The following is a 23,588-nucleotide window of genomic DNA, read 5'->3' as shown; positions in this document are numbered from 1 at the left end:
CATCTCAGTTTTTATCTCTAGGTTCTAAAGCAGAATCTCAGAGGATGTCAGTACTTGGACCCTCATCACGCATAAGTGTTTAAAACAGAGGACTTTGGGGATCTAATTGGGAAAGGCAGCCATGATCCTTTGTACCTTAGGAGCTTATAGTCTAACCGAATAGAGAGACAATAATCACAAAATCAAATATAAAATTGCAATAGCAAGAAAGCCCTTCCCCCCAAAAAAGGGAAATAGACAATCTCTTCTTCTCTGGGAAGCTAACGACTCACAGCACGGACGTTACAGCAGAACGGAGAACACATTCCACACTCAAAAATTTCTTCTTAATTCATACCCCTTAAATAAGGAGAATGCTTTCTTTTAGCCTTTGTGACCAAAATAGCTTAGAAATTCCAAAAGCTTGGTCTAATATGTGTACACCCATTTGGGATTCTCTTCTGTTGTTTTGAACTAGCTCGTGGTTTCATGATTGTGTTGAGAAGGAAAAAAAGATATACTTCCGTGCCTTGATAAAAGGGTCTTGTGATCATATTTTTCTTTCCAGCCAGAATCTTCTTGGTTGTCCTGTGATTGTGTTTACCCCTCTAGGTCTACCATTTGATGACTAGTCCTTCCCTGTGGAGAGCTGAATCCTTCCACTGGCACCTCATCACCTCTCTCAAAGAGAAGGCATCTGAGGCATTTTGATGAAGTTCTTTGATGACTCAGGGCCTCAAGGTAGTCAGGGACAAAGACTTTGATGTTAGAAGCAACTGGGAACCAATTTATAATAACACTGAGAGTCTCAGAAGGCCAAAAGAAAGAGCCTCTATAATTGGAAGAAAGGAGTGGGGGACTTATTAATAATGATGAAAATGAGGTGATGATTGTGATAAAAAAGAAAAAGCCATAACATCAACAAGCACACAACAAGAGCAGCTAACATTTCTTTAGAGCCTGCTCTAAGTCCAATGTTTTTTGTGCATAATCTTTAATCCTTAAAGCAGTTTTATAGGATAGTGTATTCAGTTTAGAGGTGAGAAAAAGGAAGATCATGGTCATAGACTAAGCAAATGGCAATATATGAGTTTGAAGGCTGTCCAGACACCATTCTGCCCCCCAGAAATTAATTTCACTGCTGTAAATTTTGAGGACATACCCAGACTGTGGCTCCTTTATCTAGATCCTATCACACTGTCTCTTTTAAGCGTTCATATTTCCTATAGGCCTAGATCCTATTCCTACCCCTCCAGCCATTCAACAGAGAGAGACCACATGGAACTACTCCCCATGTCCTTTCCTGGCTTCAAGTACCATTCACTTCTAGACTCTTAGTAGCAGTACCACATTAGTACCCTTGGTACACAGCAGTCTGGACTCTTTAGAGAACAGCACTGGTTATGATCGGATTTGGTTAAATATAGGCCTTTGGACAATATATTTTCAATTATGAAATTTACTCTTTGAATAGAATTGGTTTTCTCATTTCTGGGCTCTCTCAATTTTAGCTCTGTTTCTCTTTCCATTCAACATGTACTTGTAAGGTCCCCATATAACCTGTGACAATTTTTTTTTACTAGCTCTGAAAACTTACAAGGTGGGATTGTGGTCATCTTGGCTCTTGAGTAATTGCTATGGAGACTTGGGTCTAAATTCCTTTTCATTTAAATGCAGTACTTTGAGTTAATATGAGTACACGTGATCTCTCAACAAATGGCAAAAACAAGTACTAATTTACTAATCACTACAAGGACTCTGACACCCTTAAGTTAAGGCTTTCCAGTAAAAGATAGATTAGGAAACATGTCTTGAGCCAGAGGTTTAAGTTGTACTTCCCACTTCTTTCTCTCAGACTGAAAAGAAGCAAGACACTGGGTGCAGAAGACAGGCCAGGACATTGACATTCAGAGCAAAAAGACAAAGTTGAAGAGGTAGATTAAAGTGTTGGGGCAAATTAATCCTACCCATTAAAAAATGGCTCAGTAAATACCATGACATTATTTTCTAAGCAACCATTCTTCCTCTTTTGGAGAGAAACAGTGATGATAGTTGAGTGTAAGTCTGAACTCTCTTTGTATAGGCTGAAACTGGAGTGTAGGAAGAGATACATGGATTTTTCCTTCCAATATCCCAAGTATTTTTTCCCCTTAGTCCATAGTAGTTTACAGAAAAGCTTGTTTTCAACCAAGTTGTGTATGTTTATATTCTCCTTGGAGAACAAGTCAACTTTGGGCTTTGTGAGGTCAACACTCTGGTATATGCCTCTGATTCTTATGTATCTTCCTAAGCCCAGAAATGGGTAAATCAATCCACTAATAATTATGTGTCTAAGAGGCAAATTAAGGAAAAAGCAGAAAGTGAAAACACAGCTTTACAAGAAATTTTCTTTTCCACATAATATCAGGAGAATTTAAATACCATATACTTCTTACTACTGAGTGAAGACTTATTTATGCCTGACCTAGTGCACAACACATAGTGTCTGAATGATGAATGGATGAATTATGACACACAAATTCTGTCCCAAATGAGAGGAGACTTAGATAATGGAAAAACTCATAAATTATTAATCAAAGTACCTAGGTCTAGTGTCATCCTGATACTCATCTATGGCCCTGGGGAAATCATTTGATGTTCCTGAGTCTCATGTTATTCGTCTGTAAATTAAAGCCATATTTCCCTTGGCTACTTCATATGCTTGATCTTCAAGTTGCCTAATAAAGTAAATAAAATGTTTTGTAAATTGCAATAGCTTGGCTACCATCCCTTTATTCATAGGAGCATAAGATTTGGCGTGATCTTCTTTTTCATCAGAGTCCCTTTTGGAACCTATAACGGGTTATATGGCTCTAACCCCTTGATATATAAAGCCATCAATTCAGTCTTTCCAGACTTGGAGGAAATAAGACCCTTCTGGAATGAGTGGGTGATTCTGAAATCCACTGCTCACACATCATAGCTTAAAGGCAGTGTCGGGTGGGAGAGGCTAGTGATAAGAGCCATCTCTGCCCTTCGTTGGAATGGTAGCTTCTTTTCCTTCTTTATTTTGCTTAGCCATCATTTCATGCTGTGGGATTTGTGCTAGACAGAAGGTGACTTCCAACCTGGCTTGGAAAAGCTCTCTTCCCTATTCAATTTGCCTTCCTTCATCCCTTTCTATGATACATGCTGAACATCTAATTCTGGCATGCCATGGCTCAGGTAGTGCTCTATAATCTATGCCCAATTAGAGCTTAGTTTTACTTTACATATTCTGCTTGCCGGGTTTATGTTTTTATGAATCATTAATTCATAACTTTTTGTATCACCTTCTGGCAAAGTGTTAGAAAGAAGTTGGAACGGCCATGTCTGCTTTGTTTCCAAAGTGTCTTGGCAAGCTGAAGAGAGGACTATGCCCACACAGCTATCTCCCCATGAGCCTAATACTCTGGTGAACTCACAAAAGCTTCAGTTAGGTCACTGATCAGGGCCAATCTCTTTCCCCTTATGAAGTCTAGCAGCTTATGAAAGACTCTTGACTTCTATCACTGTGGTTGTCCTAGCCTTTCTTCTTTATTAACTACCATTCAGGTAACAAATATGGAAAGAAACATACAGAGATATTTATGCTTCTGTTTCACTGTTGTAGGATCATGCTCTTCCCCTGTAAAATATTTTTTTTTCATATCACTGCTGATAATTCTATTAGAAAGAGGATCAATCTGATTAAGAAATAGTTCAAAATACCACAGCGCCAAATACTTTATTCTTTTTTAATAACTGAATTTACAAGTTAAGGCAGATCAGTGAGTAGAGATAACACTGGTCTGAAGCAAAAGGTCTCAATTCTCTTCTTGACTTTGCCAATTATTATTTTTTTTAACATAAAACCAGATTACTTATAACTGTTTTACCTTTTTCACTGGCTCATGATGCTTATGAAATTAAGTATTACATAAGAAAATGCTTTGTAAACCTTAAAATATTATACAAATATAAGAAATAAATATTAGTGAAGAGCTTAGAACACTGTAGAATTGGTTTGCTCCCCTTCCCCAGCCAGGAACATTTTTCTGGACCTCAAATTTAACATCCATAAAAAGATGCTTGTAGAAAGTGAAACTAAAGTCCCTTCTAGTTCTAATATTAGATCATTCTAAGTGGGTTGGACATTTCATCCAAGATATTTTAAGGGAATAAAGCACTTTTCTAATCAAAGAACTTTTCAAAAGAGAACACTTTGAACCTTACTTATGAGTCATTTCACAGTTGGGGGACACCTTCTAATTTTATTTTCAACCATCGCCAATCAATCACTGAAGGAAGGGAAATAACCTAAGTTAGAACTTTTAAAAAGCCTTAACAATTCAGCCTAGCAGAAAAATGTCTATGGTTTAAGGAACTCACTCATTTCCATAAAATGCGGACGTTCAAACTGTCCACCAGGTTGAGAGCATTTAAGAGGCAAATGTAGCTGAATAATTTGCCAGAAAAGTATAGAAAAGGGATATTAAGGCTGATTTCTTTGAGATATCACGATAAGCACCAGTTGCAATAGAATGGCTGCATCCTTGTCCGAAGGCAACTTTAAAGAAGCCATAAGGCTCCTAAGAATACATTTTAACAACCTTCCCTAATTTCATAAAGAAAGAGAGCTACAAAGGTAGGGTGACTTATCCAAGGTCACAGAGCAACTTGGCAAAAGAAACAAAATTAGATACGGGTTATAACTCTAATTCTAGTATTATTTTCCTATGTAACGTTGTTAATAGAAAACTGCATTTCAGGAAGATTCATATTTTCCATGCACCAGGAATAGAAGAGTGACAAAAACTTAGCGTGTTAGTATATAAGTAGGATGTATAGGTACATAAGCAGCATTTTTGAATAGTGCGATTTCTAGTAAAAACATTTTGATGATCTCTCTTTATATATAGCTAAGTCTTATAATAAGTTATAATTCGCTGATTGACAGATCACAGTGTTTACAGCAGAATTAAAGAGAGCTGTTGCCTTCTGGGCCCTGGCAACCAGTGGAGGAGCTGCCTCTGAGCAGCTGTGAGACTTAATATCAGTTAGAAACCCTCCCATTTCCAGTTTTCATATCTGGCCACCTATGCTTGCTATCCAGCATTCAAATGTTAGAAGGGGCCTCAGAACCTTCCATTAGTTTGCTGACTCATGATCTCTTACTTGGGCCTTCAAATCCTATAATTATATTCACATGGGTTGTCTCTGAGCGCAAAGGTCTTTGAGAGACCTCGTTTAGGACACTGCTCAATCTCCAGGGTTCTTCTGTAGCATTAGTGACAACTTCTATTCATGGCAAGCGAGAGAGATGGCTATGCCCACAACAGCTATCACCCACGAGTCTAATAATCTGGTGCCCTCACAAAAGTTTCCATTAGGGCACCAAGGGGGCCAAAAACTACTGATGGCTTCAATCCATGCCACAGTCTTTTTCCAGAATGTCAGACTTGAGAAAAGAGGAGATCACACTCTACCAAGGGGCAGTGACCTGGTTACAACCAAAGAGGCTTTTATGACTTGGAGGCAGCACTGGTTTATCAGTTTTTCCACACCATTTTTAGAAAGCAAATGTCTACCAAATAAATGACATTTATTCTATAATGATCACCTCTTTTTATTTCCATTTATTATTGGGTAAAGAAACAAGTAACCGACTATATATAATAGCTTCCTATCAGCATACACTTTCCAGCTGTAATCATTTCAGCCAAACCGACATTCCAGTAAATCTGTATAATCGTCTTGAGAAGTAATACCTAACGCCTATTTTAGTAGTCAACATATTGAAAAGTTCTCTAGTGCCTCCAACGTTACCATTAATGAGCCAGGAGAATTCTTGCTCAAAATTATCCCTATGGCCCCCCCAGAACTGAGAAATTTAACTATCTCCCGATACTCAGCAATCAAGGGAAAGGCCTAAGTAGATAATTGGACTATCCTTAGAATAGAAGGGAAAATGAGTATTACGAAGAAACTGAGATATTCAGGTTTTATTCAGTTTTAATTAGACTACACACCTCCAGGTGAAACATATTTTCTTGGTTACATTTTGTGGGGGTGTTAATGCATTCCTAACTCATGATGAGTCAAAAAGTATATTTCAGAGAAATGTTGAAATTCTCCCCAGTGAAACTTGAAAACTTAGAGAACCCTGTGGTTTGAACAGTCTTCTTTTAGAACTCCTGCCTCTAACCATATGGGTTGCTGAGTAATATATATTTTTAGGACGATAGCACACACCATATACCATCGCAATTCTGGTAAAAAAGAAATAAGCAGCTCTTCACAGTCATACATCCACAGTGATTAAAACCCTTGTGCTCTAGCTCTGAGGGCGTGGTTCTGCAACCCTGGGAGTCCCTGAACATTTTCAGCATTTAGGTTCTGCAACTATCCGTTGAAGAGGTTGAACTAGATTCATTTGAACGCCGTAGTGAACGTCTGACATTCTTTCTAGATATAAAGTTCTAAGCACCACACGTCTCTATAACATGCCATTTCAATTTGTTTTGTTTTGGTTTTTTTTCTGACATCGCAACCCTTGCTTTCTGAAGCCGGGAATTCTTTGACAGACATTACCAGTTCCACACTATTTGCTCCGTTTGATTTTATTTCATGTCTTATTGATTCATTCCTTCACTCAATCATTCAATGGAACTTTATTAAATGCCTACTTTGTGCCAGGCATAGAGCCAGAACTACAGACAGAGGAATTATAAGGATACAGGCTCCATCTTCAAAGCACTCAGTGGTTAAAACTGAAGTAATTGGATAATTGTGATTGAACGTGGCTTAAGTATTGTGGTAGAGAGGCAGTCGTGCCATGGACACACAGGGTAGACACACTTAGAGCAGGAAGGACGTCCTAGAAAAAAAAAATAGTGACTCTCAGAGAGTGAACACAAATTAGCTGGATGAAGAAGGGATATGTTGTCATGGGTGCAGCCTAGTAGACGTTTAAGAACATGGTGAGAAGTTTGTCAAAGCAGAAGGGTAAGACGTGCGATGGGCAGGGTCAGGTGGATTGGTTAAATACAGAGCCAAAGAATTAGGCAAGGCATTCTCATAAGGGTGAGGCTTTATGAGTTTGGCAGTGTATTTGGATTTGATCTTCATTATAATGAGAGGTTACTGAAGAATGGCGGGGTGATACTGACAGATTTGCATTTTAGAAGGATCACTTGGGCTGCCCAAGAAAGATAAAAGAAGAACAGAGGCAAAGTGTGAGGAGAATCTGGCAGCAAACAAACAAACAAACAAACAAAACAAAACAGGAGGCTCTCAGGAAATTTCAAGAGGAGGCCTGATCTAAAAACAAAAACAAACAAACAAACAAAAACTACAGGAAAAAGTAAGGCCATGAAGAAATCTGAGACACGGGGGAGCAGAGAGTTTACAGGACATAAGGACACAAAGGGATGAATGTTATGATGTTACGGTTAAATTCTTTGGATCTAAAATTCAGTCTCAAATCGCCTTATAAATTAGAGCAAATATAATTGACCACATGTTAAGCCTGTAGATATCCACAGCTGCACTTTGTATCCTTCCCTACAGACCTTCTACTGAGGTTTTAATGATTGAGAAAAAGCAGCATGGCAAAAATCCTTTACCAAACAAAAATATCCCCAAACCCCATTAGACAGTGTGTAATGAAATGTTACAAATGGAGGATTACAAGGGAGAATATAAATGACCATAAATCCAAGGGGAATCAACTCTTCTTTCCAGATTATATTCAACTTTAATAAAGAAACTTAATAAGCTCATGCATTCCTGCCAGCTTTCGATATGGCCACTGCTGATCAATAGCATTTATTTCTAGAAAGAGGGGCCGGGGAGGGATGTCAGAGCCGCATGTTGACATTAAAGCTTGTGAGTAATGACACAGTGTGGCTGGTAATGAAGATCTGATAGAGGAAACAGCCCAGCAAGCCTGTCTTTGTCTCTGAATATCAAACTGTGTGCCTCTCCTCCAGATCCTATTAACACCTCTTATTCCACAACTGGGTTTCGGGCTTCATGGCATCTCAAAGGAAAACAAAAAAAGAAAATGCTGTTTATTTTTCCCTGTGTTTACGAATCTAAATAAAACTCAAGGCTTTGAAGTTGGCAATGAAATTTTTGTCACAGGCTGATTTCACCTAACAGAAGGATAAACTTACAGATAATCTGAGTTCTCTCCCCCGATGGTGCGGGCTGTTGTGGAAGGAGGGGGGCAATGATTTTCTTACCTATACAAATATTCAAGAGGAAAGCAGATGAATGCCATTTAGGAACACTGGTAAAAAGATTCCTGCACTGGGGCAAATTTGGGAGAAGTGAATTCTGAAACTCCCTTCTAAATTCAAAATTCTCTTCCTCTTTCGTTTCTTTCCATCTTCCTTTTCTCCCCCCCTCACTCATTCTGGTTTAAATACATACCTTGTGTTTTTTTGTTTTGTTTTGTTTTTGTTTTGTTTTTTCAGAAAGACACTTACACATAGCTTATAGAGCTGTTGAGCTAAAACACAATATAAAGAAAATAAGGAAATAGAGGTAAAGTAAAAAATGGAAAACTTGATATACTAAGCACAAATTAGAATCCAAAAGGTACACCATAAAGAGTATGTAATTCCTGGAAGGGAGACATAGGTTTTGTTTGGTGCCTCTTAGTGGCCAAAATCATTTCAGTCTGAGACTAATAAGTTAAAAGCAGAGGTGTAAATGCAATGGCAAAATTCACTCTTACTTGGAAAAGATAAACTAGTTGGAAGAAACAACATATTTTCTGCTTAGAAAAAAAGTATTTTATTTTATTTTTTTTAAGGTTTACTTATGTATTTGAGAGAGAGAGAAAGTACAGGGGAGGGGCAGAGGGAGAGCTGTCAGCACAGAGCCCAAGGTGGGGCTCAATCCCCTGAACTGTGAGATCACGACCTGAGCCAAAATCAAGAGTCAGGCCTCTCAACTGACTGAGCCACCCAAGCACCCCCGAAAGCATATTTTCTTGGTTCTTACCTCTGAAATTTCTCCTAGGAGCTCTATAAAAACAGGACTTTGTGATATGAAGGATAATGTCCTCAAAATATTCCTACAGTTATTTCCATGTAATAATTTTTGTATGAGATTCTAAACTAAGTTCAACATATGAAGATATAATTAAGCCCTAAGAACAGGATTCAGTATCGAGTTACCTCTGTGGCCCATTCAGGGCCAACATATTTCTGGCTCATAGTTTTTTGGTACTAGTTGATTCTGAGATAAATGAATAAATACAGAAGTTAATGAATGAATACATGAGCAAGTATCCATGATGGATATAGCTTTCCTGCTTGAGTGAACAATATTTTCCTCTTTTCCCATGGGTAGGAAATAGTTTCTTTGAGTTTTAACCAAAAGTTTCCACTGCTTTTTTTTAAATTTTTTTTTTTAACGTTTATTCACCTTTGAGAGACAGAGAGAGAGCATGAGCGGGGAAGGGGCAGAGAGAGACAGAGAGACACAGAATCCGAAGCAGGCTCCAGGCTCTGAGCTATCAGCACAGAGCCCAATGCGGGGCTTGAACTCATGAACTGTGAGATCGTGACCTGAGCCGAAGTCAGATGCTCAAGAGACTGAGCCATCCAGGCACCCCTCCATTGCTTTTTATATTTTATTATTTTATACTAAAACACTACAGAAATAATTTGAATTTCCAGTAATGTGAAATGCTCAATGTCTATGCTTTTAGGAAACTACTACTGCATCTAATTTTTCTTTAGAACCAGCCCTAAATGAACTGAGATGTCAGAGCCTCATCGCAAAATGTCTTGGAAGAGAAATACGAAGAGGATAAAGGGAGTACCGTCCTACAAACATACTGAGACAGGCCTGAAATCAAGTCCCAGAATTACTGTTACCACTTGTATACTTTGGAGTAAGAAACAGTTCCAGTCTTCTCATCTCCATAAAGAATGGTGGCACAGTTGGTTGAGTGTCCAACTTCAGCTCAGGTTGTGATCTCACAGTTTGCAGGTTCAGGCCCCACATCGGGCTCTCTGCTGTCAGTAGAGAGCCTGCTTCAGATCCTTTCTCCCTCTCTCTCTGCTTCTCATTCCCCTCTCAAAAATAAAGGTGAACTTTAAAATAAAAGAAAGAAATACTGCCTTCTGGTCTTGTTGTGACGTTGAAATAAAATAATACAAACCAAATGGTTTATAAATTGTTATGCCTTATACAATTGTCAACAGTGATGGTTTTTATAAGGGAAAATAAATTAATTCACTGGAAATCTCATAATCAAGCTAACAACTAGATTCCAAAGTATACAATGCCTTTGGAATATAGACAAATTTTTGCTTATCCATAATTACGGAGGCTTTCCATAATTGTCTCAGGGATTCATTGGAAAGATAAAATATAGAAAATATCAAGGGCACTATGACTTTTTCTCCACCTTTCTGAGGATTTTTTTAAAAGTAGCATTTTCCAACAATAAATAATCACTGGAAAAAAACAATGAGAATTCTGATTTTAGAAACAAGTAAAGCATTTCTAGTAGCAAAGGCTAGAGAAGAAATGTCAAATAGGATACATTATCTAGGTCAATAGGATGCAGAGTTTTTATTGTTAATAGTCAGTAAAACAATAATTACATAAATAGAGAAAAACTTCAAATAAACAAATTTCAATCAGCCAGAAATTATTTTTCTTCATGCCATGTATATGCAATGATATAATAATAAAAGGTAGAATGGCACAGTATAGTCTGGGTCTCCTGTCCTCCTCATTTAAGGTTCCTATATCTCCTATAGACCTAAGGAAACTGCATTTCCTTCATGATATTTTTTCTGATTCCAAAAATTATGTTTTCTTTCATTTCTAAAACACAGGAGCATCTTTTTCCCCACCTCTAATAATTTCTATGACATCCTGTCTACCTCTTAGGTATCTATAAATTTCATTTATTTGATTATTGACTCAACCAACTTTTAGTACACACCTTCCACTATGTTCTAGGCACCATGCTTAGATATACAACAGACATAGAGCTCAGGAGAAGATAAAGGCATGAGCACATTCATTCAATCAATATCATAGGTGCACTGATAAATGCATAAGTTCTGGTGGAGGGACAAGATCAATTCTATCAGGAGCAGTAAGAGATCATAAAATGTGATGCAGAGAAGGTAACACATAACTAGGAGGTGCCTTGTAAGCTGAACATTATTCAAGAGAATTGATACAGGGGTAGAGCATTTCTTGGAGAAAACATCAACATTAGCACAGGCACTGAATGAGAGACATTTATGTGCAACCAGAAACTGCAAGCAATTGAATAGCACTAAAGAAAGACAGGAGGCTGAAAGTAGGGTTCGGGGCATATGATGGTATACTCTGAATGCCATGCTCAAGAATTAGGTCATGCATGTAAACAATGAGACACACAATGGAATGAACCATTATTTGATTTGTGTTACGAATAGGTCAACCTATGACAGATGGATGAAAAGGATAACAAAAATGGTGTGTGGGGGGGGGTGGGGAGAGAGAGAGGACAGAGACAGAGACATGGAGCAAAAAATATACCAATTATAATAGAAGCTATTATGATAGGGAGGCAAGAGATGGTCATACCTGTATTCAACAATTGTTAAGTAGAATCTCCAGGGCTAATTGATTGCTTGGATTGAGTAGGGAAGAGTGTATGAGAGAGAACGAATTCCAGGACAATTCCCAAATCTTGGAGAACTGTCTAACTGGATCGTGATGATAGTCATCACACACACGTGCATGCGCGCGCGCGCACACACACACACACATACACACACACACACACACACACACACACACACACACAAATGTAGGCAGAGCAGAATTGAGGAAAAGCAGACATTCCATGTGACTGAGCAGACTTGAGGTCCTACCAAACACCTAAATGGAGCTCTCTCCTATGCAGGAGATACACCTGGGTATACAGGTCTGAAGGAATCTAGGCTGAGAAAACAGATTTGAGAGATATCCATATTGGCTGAATTTCTAGCCAATTTCTAGGGTCAGTCAGGGGACTGGAGGGGGAAAACAAATGCCAAGACAGAATCCTATATAATGTATCAAAATAAAAAAGAAGACCCAGCAAAGGAGCCTACAAACATCAGAGAGAGGAGAAGAATCAACCAAAAGAGATATTTAAGCCACAAAAGGAATGAATCAAGGAGAGTAGCCAATGGCATCAAGCCTATTTGAGAGGAGGAGGGATAAAAACTGAATCTGGCAATTACAAAGCCACATGAAGCCATTTTTATAAAAGTGTTTCAGTGGAGGCAAAGCCCAACTGTAGATGAGAAAAAATGTAATGGGTTTTCAGGAAATGGAGACTATGGCTTGGTGAAGTATCTTGTATGTAAAGGCAAGGAGTAGGATAGAATGCTGTCTCAGACAGAACAGAATGTCAAGTAAGGGATCTTTTAAGAGGGATCTGTGGTTGTTCATAGTCTGCAAATAAGGAGCTAGTCAACAGGGAGGGTTTAAAATGAAGGAGAAAAATCTAAGAACTTGGGTCAGCAAATATTCCAAAGGAATCAAACTTAAAGATAGAACTTGGTAGCCTTGAATAGGGTTACTTACTACCTTATTTCCACAACTAGACTTCAAGATTTGGGAATCAGTCATCTCCTGACTTTCACTTACCAGGAACATTTCTTAGCCCATAGCACGTATTCAGAAAATATTCAAAACAAATTTAACGTTTGATGAGAATTATACTCAAAAATAAATATAAATGAGACTGAGATATTTAAATAAATAAAGAGAATTTTTTTTTTATGCTTCCTGTTACTTTATTGACTGGGATAGGGAAATACATCTATAATTCTTAGAAAGCCCCCATTCTCAAAACAGTTTCTTCAATGAATGCTCTACCATAATTACTATAGCCACAACAACTCTGTAATTGTAAGGTTTGTCTACAGATGAAACTGTATCATTGACCAAATACGTGGACCTCCTTAGAGAGAAATTCCACATGTCTGAAGGCATTTGCTTGGATAGAAGGCCACATAGCCAGCACGTTTCCAGCTCCACTTCCACGGTCATTTACATTTGGGAACAGAGTTGTCCTTTAACTCAATTTGAAATGTTGCAGAGGAATGTGAGATACTTGAATGGAAGAAAAAATAAAAGCCGACTTGTCACCAGGAGAACCTTTGTCAATGTTTTCTAGTCTTTTTTCCCATGCTTCAGTAAATTACTGGGCTAGCTCCTTGAATGCACACAATGGCTCATTTACTCTCCTTGGAAACAACATTACCTAGGGCAGGAATCTGGGTGGAAATTTGATGGATGGGATGAGGTGGGTGCTATGCAAATTTGGGAATCCCAGAAGTTACCAGAGAAAACAAAGCAGGTAATTGAGAAGCCATGGGAAGGCCTCTGGGCTTGGAGAGGAGTCAACACTTGGTAGAAATCTCAAGTGCAAATAAACTTCTTTTCCTCTGCCAGGATTGACTAGACACTAGGGAACCCAGTGGGAGTCACAAGACTGCTATTTGTCATTTGCTTGGCATTAACCATCCATGTGGCCTGTGCCAAAGACTCTTTCTCTCTCTTTTTTTTAATGTTTGTTTATTTTGAGAGAGAGAAAGAACGAGCATGAACAGGGAGGGTGGGAGGCAGGAAGAGAGACAGAGACAGAGAGAGAGAGGATCCCAAGCAGGCTCCTATGCTAGTACAGATCCCCATGCAGGGTTCGATCTCACAACTATGAGACCATGACCTGAGCAGAAATCAAGAGTTGGACATTCAACCAACTGACGCACCCAGGCACCCCAAGACTCTTCTCCTTTATGTCTATAGAGTTAAATGACATAGAATAAAAACATACAAAGCAAGGGGTGCCTGGGTGGCTCAGTTGGTTGTGTCCGACTTCAGCTTAGGTCATGATCTCACATTTCATGGGTTCGATCCCCACATCAGGCTCTGTGCTGACAGCTCAGAGCCTGGAGCCTGCTTCAGATTTTTCGTCTTCTCTCTCTGTCCCTCCCCTGCTCACGCTCTGTCTCTGTCTCTCTCTGAAATAAACAAACATTAAAAAAAAAATACAAAGAGATTATATATCCATGTCTGTATTATCAGCCTAAATTTACACCACTTTGCTTAATGTAGATCAGTACAGGCTATTTAAAGTTCCAAAATACTCACATTAACAGTATATTTCCTCTTGACTTATATACTTCCATGGACTAAACTGTGTCCCCCCAAAATTCACATTTTGAAGCCTTAACTCCCAGTGTGACTGTATTTGGAGACAGGGCCTTTAAGGGGGTAATTACAGACAAATGAAGTCATAAGGGTGGGGCCCTGATGTTTTGTAAGAAAAGGAACAGAACCAAACTTCTCCCCTCATTCTCCAGCGTGTGCACATGTAGGCTCTCTCTCTTTCTCTCTGCACATGCACAGACCAAAGGCCATGTGAGGACACAAAGAGAAGGTGGCTGTCAACAAGTCAGAAAGAGGGGACTCCCCTGAAACTAAACTTTTCAGCACTTTGATATTGGACTTCTTGCCTCCAGAACTGTGAGAAAATAAATTTTTGTTGTTTGCGCTATCCAATCCGTGGTAATCTGTGACAGCAGCCCAAGTTGACTAAGACATATACGATCCCAAGATGCCATCCAATCAATGTAGACGTTGGTTCATGATTTATAAGTCAATCGTTTTAGCATATTTTGAAAGACCATTTACAAACTAGACCCATTCTATGTACTGCCTAGTTTGATCTCCCACCACTGCTTATCCATTCTTTAGTTTTTGACCCAATTTCTTGCTTACATAATGAAGTGTTCCATGTTTCTGTGCCTTTGTACAAGCTGTTCCTTAAATCTGGACCTTATATGTAGAAAAACATACAATATGGCATACGTTGTTTTAAGTCCTAAGTCTCCCTTCTCACTAAATGTTTGACTTTTGGTAAAGTTACTAATTACCTCTTGTTTTATCATCTGCAAAGAGAAATTATAATAGTCTATACGTCATAGGGCTTGTATTAGTGATTTTCTTCTACAAAATAAACACCAAAATCTCAGTAGGTTATGACAACAGAAAAAATCATTTCTTGCTCACATCTCATTTTCATCTGTGAGTCTGCTCTCCATTTGCATGGCTCTGCCCAGTTCTGCATGGTTCTACCCCACGTGTCTTCCCATCCCCTTACCCGGGCGGAAGAGGCAGATATTGTGGTGGACACACCTATTCCCACTGCAGAGAGGAAGAAGACAAAAACAAAACAAAACAAAAAAACAAAAACAAAAGAAAACTAAAGCATGCTATTGCTCTTAAACAGTTTGCTTAGATGAGCAGAATGACATGTGTTCATATTCCAATGCAAGTGGAATATTCATAGTTACACCTGTTCATGGCCAATGCGAGTTATAAAGCTAAGTCTAAAGTCAAGGGTTGAGGGTACTGTTTCCACAAGAGGTAGACAAGATACACAGTAATGGGGCAGCAATGTACAGGCCTCTTACAGGGGAAAAGTGAGTAACTGTGAATTCTAATACAATCTACCACAGGGTTCTTAACGAGGATTAAGAGAGAGGATACTTGCTCATGGTCAAGTATTATTATAGTTAAAGCCCAGATCAGGTGCAATCTCTTCTCGGAAGATTCCTGAGCACATTCCCACCTACCCACAGCCTCTAAAATAGTCAAGTAACCCCTCCACCCTGAAGTTTTGCATCATAAACATGCTGCTTTGTCATTCTTTCCTATCCATTTTTATTTTTCTTCCAAGATTGAGGGATTCTGCCACCGTTCAGTAACTCAATCAACACTTGTTGAATGGCTACTTCTGTGCTAAGTGTGGGAGGGTAAGGGGAGAGATACATTCTGCAACAATAAACCTCAGAGTCTAGTGGGAGCATTAAACAAGTACACAGCTACTACAAACGTAACATAAGTGCACTAATAAGGCAGGTGACTGGCAGTAACTATTGATCGAATCTGAATTAATCATATTTCCTCTGTGCTGAGCGAATTCAACTTTAACTTCTAGGATCAAGAGCCCCTCCTTAAGACTCTTTATGACTTGTGCCTTTCTTGGTACAAACAATGGTTCCTGCGCACTTTCTGATGTCCCAAACAGGTAGGAGAATCTCTCAAGACTGAGGTCAGAAGTAGAAAACCAAAATGGAAACAGGCAATTCACAATACAGGGGTCTACCTCAGCAGGTTCAATGTGGGCTCAGTGGTGCTGCTCGTACTGACACAGTCATGGGAATGGATGAACATTTCCAGGGGTTTCTTAGCAGCAGAGATAGCAAAGAGAAACAGAACGCCTTCTCTCAACAAAGATGCTAGGCATGCTACAATAGCTCAAGATGTAGATGGCGTTTTGCAAACTTACTATTAGCAGCAGCAACCTTTTTAAAATTAATAAAATATATAAAACAGAAGACATGAATCTCTCTCTTGCTGATGCAGAAGGGAAGGGCCTAGAATCTGAATCACCAACATTATCTATCGTTCGCTGTGGTTGCGAATGAAAACAAGCACTTGTCGAGTGTCCAGTAACTGTATCTCCATGTGATCATCATAACAAATACATGGATAAAGCCAGTTATTTCCATTTACTAAAGAGGAGAGTGGGACTTACAACGGCTAAGTAACTAGCTCTCGTTTGCATAACTAAGAACTGGTGGAGGTTAAATAGACACACAGCAGCCAGATTTCAGAGTGAGTATGTACCTCCACCCATTTCATGTCATGAAACTACCATTTGGTAAGAAAACACACTGGAACCAGATGAAATCCTAGAAAACTCCAGTTCTGGTTCCATCTCCGCCAACCAGGTACAATTCAACCTGCAACAAATTATAACCACACCCTAGGCTACAGTTCTCTCATCTGTCAAGAGGATATTAGATCAAAAAGAAGGTCTTCAGGGAGCCTGGGTGGCTTAGTCGGTTAAGCATCTGACTTCGGCTCAGGTCATGATCTCACCGTCCTGAGTTTGAGCCTCGCGTCGGGCTCTGTGCTGACAGCTCAGAGCCTGGAGCCTGCTCCGGATTCTGTGTCTCCCTCTCTCTGCCCCTCCCCCACTCATTCTCATTCTCTCTCAAAAAAAACAAGATAATAAAAGAAAAGAAAAGAAGGTTCTCAACATTTTTCTTTCTCTAATATACCCAGGGAACAAAACACACTCTCATCAACAGCAGTAGGCCACCATGGCAGTGATTATCAGAAAAGTCAAGAACACAAAACTGTATCAGAATCACATGCTGGGGTGTTGAAAAGTCACATTTGTCACTGTTCTATGGCTTTTGGCTCGAGAATCGCTGGCCTAGAATCTCTCTAAGGGCTAGCATGATGACTCTGCCCTATTTTTTTTCTGAGCGTTTAAACCGGTAGGAAATTATGGGTGACATCCAAGTGAAATTACTTTACTCTTTAACAGTCCTTTTCCAAACGCTGACAACTCTACCAGTTATAAGATTAGTTTTCAAGTGCCCCGGGAAAATATGGCAGAAGTAAATGAATGTTTTAGAAGGTATCAGGTAAGGGCATCTCCTAGCAAGGGTGAGGGCCAAAGCCTTCTTATAACATTTTTCTCAAAACCAGGTGCAAACATACAATCTTAGGGATTCGACAATTTATTAAACAGGCATGATTTAGGTCCGATGACTCTGGAGTTAAACTATAAAGTAGCTTGGGTATCACTGTAAGTTTTTATGGGAAAACCATTGGTAGCTGATCCCTCCATACCTACTTATTTTTTCCTTAATCTCCTCCAGCTGTGTTAAGAATGGAACGCATGTGCCATTTTTGTTTTAATAGATTTTTTATTTGGAATAATTTTGGATTTACAGAAAACTTACAGAGTTAGTACGGTTATTGTATACTCTTCAAAGTTTTCCTTAATGTTCTATTTGGAATTCTCCTGTTATGTACCAGGTTTTTAAACATCTAAAACTGAATGGAAATGTATAATTTAAAAAGGAATGAACACTTACATTCTCAGCAGAATAGAGTTGAATAAGGATTTGAAAAGGAAGCACAGTAGGTTGCAGTATTTGGGGAAGAGGCTGAAAATCACGGTAAGAAATAGAGATGTGTCAAATCCCCTCTGTACACAGGTGTTATGTCAATGTGTAAGAAGGGATGTCTTTCCTCAAAGAGATTCAATCCATCACATTCGGTTGACAAGCAATACCCTCCAGGAAATACTGCCCACCCCCTCCAGTGCCCCTCCTTACCATCCCATACTTCCATCCTTGCACAGGTCATGCTTCACTGTGTGCTGAGTCACATATTTGTCACCCTCTCATGGTGACATCCTCTCAGGCAGGTACTGAATACCCCCCGATACTCTGCTCATTCTCCAGAGTGTCATCGCACTCAAGAAGTTATGGGTATCTGCATGGATGGATGGATCAGTGGATAACTTAATTAATCTTCTCCCTCTCCTTTGTCCTACAGAATTCACTATTTGTCTTTTCTTTTGTTTTAGTGAGTGATCCATAGTTATACCCTGTTTTCCACCAAAAGAACCTCTCACGCGTTTTTAAGTTTTTTTTAAAATAATTATAAATTCACATGCAGTTGTTAAGAAACAATACAGAGATAGCCTATCTAACCTTCCCTGCTATTTCCCCACAATGGTTAACACGTAGCATGATGGTAGTACCACAACATGCCCAGGAAATTGACATTGATACTCTCTACTGGCATTTTCAGGTTTTATCAGTTTTATGAGCACTCCTGTGTGTTTGGTTACATGAAAGTTCATCACATGGGTGCATTTGTGCGACCACCACCACAATCAAGATGTTTCTCAAAAACTCTCATGTTTCTGTAGGCTGTAGGTCTCTCCCTCAAACTAGTCATTTTATTCCTTCTGTTTTCACATCTGCCCTATTTCCATTCTTTAGAACCAGCTACATCACATCCTGAAATTTTCTCTTGTACATCATTCCCCTCTATAAAATCTAATGACAAACCTACCTTAGGAAAAATGGGTAACAGGCAAAGTGTGTCATAATTGTGGGTTCACACCCCTTCTTTGCCCCTATACCAGAGTTTTTACTACACGGATACATTTTCTGCTCCATGCAGAAAAGAAAAAACTTTCAAATACTGATACTGATAAGGCATAGATAGCATCACAGAACTCACACCATACGTGTTAACAACACCTGCAGAGGGTTGAATATTCAGCTAATTCCTGACCTGACATTGTTTATGGAAAATTAACTCTGATTTTTACACAGGTCTAGTGCTGTATTCTTGATCTGGTCTCTATTTCCATAAGCAAACAATTCCAACTCTCTTCAGCACAGATATGATTTCCCAAACTAATTAATTGAGTGATGACCTTACTCAGATAGGAAAATACAGAAAACTTGACTTGAAAAATAATTGAAATGCACTACAAGGAGTTATTCATAACAATTTATCTTTTGAGGTTAAAAATACTGAAAAGTCCTAACGTAAAACATTTCCAATTTACCTACATAGAGCAGTGTAGAAGGTATGTTTTGAGGTCTCGTTAAGCGCCTATATATAACTTTACTATAGAATCCTTTTGTGTCTAAAATGAATTTTATGAGTCACAACTTATGTACAGTTAGGAATAAAATATTTTAAGAAAACCCAGTACAATTGCTTTTGTATAATAAAGAATCCTTTCATATTTTTAGAAGAAATCATGCATTTATTCAACAGATATGTAGTCCATGCCTTCCACTGTGCAATGTTTTAGGAATACGGAGATAATTGGGAGAGAGTTGCTACCCTCAGGAGTTCATAATCCAGAGAGCAGACAGATCCATACATGATAGCATGAAAAGATACACCAAGGAGAGTGGGGATGGAAAACAAGGAGTGGGTATGTCTCTTTTGTGGATATTAGGGAAGCATTCATTGATTTTGACTTCTGCTTGGCTATGTAATAGCGACAGATTTTCTATGAATGAAGGAAACCGACATTTAAATTGTATTTTTTGGGGGGATTTCCTTGAGTTCTTTTGAAACAGGGAAAATTATTGGTTAAAAATGAAAAACAAACTCATCATCATCTCCTCCTAGCACTGTGTTTGTGAATTTCTAATAATAACAAGTAAGCAAAGACACCTATAATGTTGCATCATGTGTGGATCATTTTTATATGTTTTTATCTCATTTAATTATCACCACTGTTCTGTCAGTTAGATGTCACTATCCCCTCATTCCAGCCATAGGTCTCTCAGCAAAAAATTGAGGCAGGGTTTGAAAGGTCTGCATGATTATCCAGAACATGCTATCTCTCCAATTTTGTACAATGCTTCTCAATCAGCTTCCGCTGGAGCATCTTCAGGACTACAGATGAGAATTATGTAAACGTTCAAACCTTTGAAATAGAACTGAGATTGCTGAGCTACTGAGCAAAGACGGTGGAGTACTAAATTTCAATGGATGTTCGGTTAATGAGCCCTGAGAGGCTCATTAGCTTATTTACATAATCTCTTAAAAATATCAGTGATGGTAAGTGTAGTAATATTCAAATGTTACCGATCATATATTAACATTAAATAGTCTGCCATGTTTTGGAGACTGAAAGACACCCTTACATAATCTGATTTCATCTGCATTTTGAGAAGATGCCACCATAAGCATTTGACAGATGAATAAACACACTCAGAAGGTAAAGTCATGTAGAGACATCTATCCAGCTAATATGGCAGAGTGAAGACGAACACGATCCCTTCTAAACCTCTGAAATAATGAATGCATGATAGTCTTGAATCTAAAACACACAACTTCTTTAAGACATGGAGAAGGTCAAAGACTCAAAGGCATGGGATGCCTTTACCTGCTTACTCCCAGTGCATAATGCAATGCCTAGCAGGTGCCTAATATGTGTTGATGACTGATAAATGGCTGAGTAGTGAACAATAAAAATGAACGAATGCATGTTCTGCTCTTTTAACTAGATATACAATGATGCTGTGATACCAGCAGCAACGTAAGCTAAAAGTCGCAACCCAAAGTCTATTCATGGCTAGTAGCTCTCGGCGGGTAGCAAGTCCAGTATCTAAAGCATGCGTGCACGCACACACCACACACATGTACGTGCACAGAAACTGGTGACCTTACACCAAAATCCATATGATCAAATCGATATGATCAAGTGTAAAGGTTCACTGTGCATTCCTGATAATTTGCCTCCCTATTCAGCATATCATTTTAAAAACAGCAGAGGGGTGCCTGGATGGCTCGGTCTGTTAAGTGTCCGATTCTTGATTTCAGCTCAGATCATTATCTCACAGTCCTGAGATTAAGTCCCGCATCGGGCTCACACCGGGTATGGAGTCTGCTTAAGATTCTCTCCTTCTCCCTCTGTCCCTCCCCTATCATGCACATACTCTCTCTCTCTCTCTCTCTCTCTCTCTCTCTCTCCCTCTCAAAAATAAATAAACATTAAAAAAATTTTAAATGTTCCTATTTAATCGTTGTGTGACTGAAAATATCAATTTTCTTTCCTTAATTTTTTAATGTTTATTTTTGATATATATACAGAGAGAGACAGAGCACAAGTGGGGAAAGCGGCAGAGAGAGAGGGAGATACAGAATCCAAAGCAGGCTCCAGGCTCCGAGCTGTCAGCACAGAGCCCGACGCGGGGCTCAAACTCACGGACTGTGAGATCACGACCTGAGCCGAAGTCGGCCGCTTAACCGACTGAGCCACCCAGGCGGCCCTGAAAATATCACTTTTCTGAACCTTAGTTTTCTCACCTATAAAACGGTACTTACTATCTATTTTAAAGGATTGTGGTAAGGAATCAAGACAACATTTTAAAAGCACCCAGAACAGTGTCTACATATAGTAGGAGCTCTGAAAATGCTGGTTCTAATGCTACAGCTCTTCGAACAGGCTTTTTCAGGGGTGCAAACAAAACAAGAGTCTTTCTTCCCAGAAACATTTTGAAACACAATCACCCGTTACCCATACTGAGAACAGTCAACACGCCGCTCAAAAGAGCTGCGGCTTGAAATCACTTAGAAACACGTGTGCGGTACCAGCAACGATGCCCACTTCATGCTGTGACATCGTGGACCAAAAAGTGGAGCCACACTGTCCTGGTGACTGAGACCATTTGCAGCATCAAGTGGAGCACATTTCTCAGGCAGGACATGAACAGACGGTGATATTTCGTGATTACAATCCCCCGGCCATGAAACCTGGCACAGGCAGCCATCGTTTTCACCTGAAGAAAAGTGACTTTTAAGGAAATTAAATAGCAGCTGTATGAATCCCAACCAAGAGATGAAAGAGAGAAAAGAGACACAGTAAGCGACTTGGAGAATGGTCTGTGTTTTCCTCGTCAGAGTGCAGCCAGTGCATATTAAAGCAGAACACTTGGGTGTTGGAGAGTCATAATGCAAGGAAGAGAAAGTCAAAACGCTGGGAAAGGAAAGAAAAACTTCAGTACGTAACACGTGTCAATCTTTTCCAAGGAGGAGCCTGATGTATAAAACACCTTTTCAGGTGAATAATAAGAATAAATGCGTTCTAGGCTAGGATTAACATAAAATATGGGATTCAAAAAAAAAAATTATTATAACTAACATCCAGAGAGGGAGGAGAAAGAAATGAGGACAGAATTATGTTCCTCACAAGTGACAAACATGTAGTGAACTGTTCTACGAATAGTTGCCTAATTAATCGTCACCAGCTAAGTATTTTATCATTAATTAACTATATGTTTCCTAAGTTTCCTAAGTATAACAGAGAATCAGAAAGGTGTATTACTTCCACGGAGGTCACACTTCTTAACTCCAGAGTTCTGGGTTTTTTTCCCCAAATTTTTATTTATTTATTTTGAGAGAGAGAGAGAGCGTGTGCGTACATGTGTGAGCAGGGGAGGGGGCAGAGAGAGAGAGAGAGAGAGGATGATTGGGGGAGAGGCAGAGAGAGAACGAGAAAATCCCAAGCAGGCTCCTGCTGTCAGTGCAGAGCCCAACATACAGCTTGATCTCACGAACTGTGAGATCGTGACCTGAGCTAAGCTACCCAGGCGCCTGCAGAGTTCTGGCACTTCTATTGCCGTCGTTCTCAACTTGAATGTGGGTCAGAATCACCCGGAGGACCTGTTAAAACACAGATGGCTGGGCCCCCTCCCCAGAGTGTCTGATTCAGTAGGTCTGGAGTGTGGCCCAAGAGTTTACATTTCTCACCCATTCCTTGGTGATGCTGATGCTGGTTCAAGGACCATGCGTTGAGAACCACGCCAGGGGGCTGTAAAAGACCAAGAGCTACTATTTAGCTGTAGGCCCTTGTTCTGTCCCAGATCCAACTAGTCAAAGGAAGAATAGGCTGGAAACATGACTGAAATGATTGATCTAAGGGGGAAAAAACCTGCTGGAGGGTTTTGGCAAGTCTTGTGCATACGTTGCAAAGTATATTAAACAGCTTGCACTAAAACGTATGCACTATTCTTTTTTTTTTTAAACGTTTTATTTATTTTTGAGACAGGGAGAGACAGAGCATGAACAGGGGAGGGTCAGAGAGAGGGAGACACAGAATCTGAAACAGGCTCCAGGCTCTGAGCTGTCAGCACAGAGCCCGACGCAGGGCTCGAACTCACGGACCGTGAGATCAT

At 39.4% G+C, this 23,588-nt stretch overlaps 1 long non-coding RNA gene across 1 annotated transcript in view; it reads right to left on the bottom strand.

The window, feature by feature from the left end:
* The window catches only part of LOC125937665 (uncharacterized), a 73,268-nt gene that overhangs the window by 778 nt on the left and 48,902 nt on the right, over nucleotides 1–23,588 (bottom strand). The window lies entirely within an intron of this gene.

This window comes from Panthera uncia (genome assembly GCF_023721935.1).
Source record: "Panthera uncia isolate 11264 chromosome A3 unlocalized genomic scaffold, Puncia_PCG_1.0 HiC_scaffold_12, whole genome shotgun sequence".
NCBI lineage: Eukaryota > Metazoa > Chordata > Mammalia > Carnivora > Felidae > Panthera > Panthera uncia.
This window is presented reverse-complemented; position numbering and strand designations above follow the sequence as displayed.